The sequence below is a fragment of the Capricornis sumatraensis genome, chromosome 9 (assembly GCF_032405125.1).
Source record: "Capricornis sumatraensis isolate serow.1 chromosome 9, serow.2, whole genome shotgun sequence".
In the NCBI taxonomy this organism is placed as follows: Eukaryota; Metazoa; Chordata; class Mammalia; order Artiodactyla; family Bovidae; genus Capricornis; species Capricornis sumatraensis.
The window spans coordinates 68,169,988-68,171,700 of NC_091077.1; the positions used below are offsets into that span (position 1 = coordinate 68,169,988).

The 1,713-nt window shown below is 50.5% G+C and overlaps 1 pseudogene; it reads right to left on the reverse strand.

The window, feature by feature from the left end:
- Nucleotides 1-433: 433 nt before the first annotated feature.
- Nucleotides 434-1,490, reverse strand: LOC138086339 (plexin-A1 pseudogene; annotated as a pseudogene).
- Between the last annotated feature and the right edge of the window lie 223 nt (nt 1,491-1,713).

A 1,713-nucleotide genomic window follows, 5' to 3' on the forward strand; every position in this document is an offset into this window, starting at 1 on the left:
CCCGTCCTCAGACTCTGCACAGGAAGCCAGGCACAGCTGAACCCTCCCAGCCCCTGGGCCTCGTCCTGGTCTTGGCAACCTGTTCTCTCCCTCCCAGAAGGTCCAGCCTCACCTCCAGGGCCTTAGCAGTCACCTTATTGTCCCAAGAAGGCCCCTGGTCACACCTGGGTTCCCCAACCCCATGGCAAGCAATTCTGGGCATGGAGGGTGCTTCATGCATCATCTCATCCACACCAATTAAGAACTGGGACCCTGGCAGGCTCCAACGGGGTTAGCGCCAAGGGGACCAGGACTGGACACATGGCTCCAGCACAGGACACCTGGCACAGTTGGGACCAGGCCTCTTCTACAAATCTCCCAGCTCTGGCTGCTAGATAAGGGCCAGCCCCAATTCACTCAAGTCCCCCTGGTCAGATGGTCATAGGCCAATGACTCAGCTACTCAGGGGTACAGTGTCTACTACTTGCTCCAGCTTGCTCCACAGCAGCTGCCACCAGGTCTGCTTATCCTTCTCCAGGGCTGTGTTGGGGTCTCGCCATTGTACTTGGTGATGTAAAAGTAGATCTCATGCAGGACACTCATGCTATTGAATTGACTCAGGTCCAAGCTGATGGCAGGCCATCTTGGTGATGTAGGCATAGTAAATCTCCACCTAGCTCTAGAAGCTAAGGATGTCCTTGGTGTAGAGCAGCTTCTGGGAGGAAAAGTCCTTGCCCAGCTTGTGCTCAGATGTGGACCAGGAGTCCGTGAAGGCCTAGGCCACCACTGACAGGCAGGCATCAGTGCTGCTGCTCTTGTAGATGTTGAATAGGACCTGTTGGTTCCTGATCATGTTCAACCAGGGGCACGGGAGCAGGCAGTTTTTCTTCCAGGTGTGATGCATATCTGCATCATGTATCTGGTGCTGAGCGGCCTGCTCGTCCAGGAAACCAAACATGTACTCGATGGCCAGCAGCAGGGCTGAGCCCCAGTGCATGCTGAAGATGGTTTGGAAGAAGGCATCCATGAACTTCTGTAGCATGCCCTGGATGGCCAGAAGCCACATCAGGAAGTTCTCGAACACTGTCTTGCTGCCCCAGTAGTCACTCAGCTGTTCCAGGTGGTCATGGTTGTTGACCAGGAACACTGCTACTTTTTATATCGAAGAGTGCTCTGCCCATGTTTTCCTCTGGCAGTTCTATGGTTTCTGGTCTATTTATGTCTTTAACCCATTTTATTTTTGTATGTGATATTGAGTGAGTGAGTGAATGAAAGTCGCTCAGTCGTGTCCGACTCTTTGCGATCCCATAGATTATACAGTCCATGGAATTCTCCAGGCCAGAACACTGCAGTGGGTAGCCTCTCCCTTCTCTGGGGATCTTCCCAACCCAGGGATCGAACCCAGATCTCCCACATTGCAGGCGGATTCTTTACCAGCTGAGCTATCATTCTTCTACCTGAAGCTGTCCAGTTTTCCCAGCACCGTTTTTTGAAGACTGTCTTTTCTCCATTGTCTATTCTTGCCTCTTTTGTCATAGATTAATTGACCAAAAGTATATGATTCTGAATTCTCCATCCTCGTCCATTGATCTGTGTGTCTATTGAGCCAGTACCATAATGTTTTGATTATTGTAGCTTTTGTAATATAGTCTGAAGTTGGGGAATGGGATTTCTCCACCTCTGTTCTCTTTCTCAATATTGTTTTGGCCTTTTGGGTCTTTTGTATTTCCACAT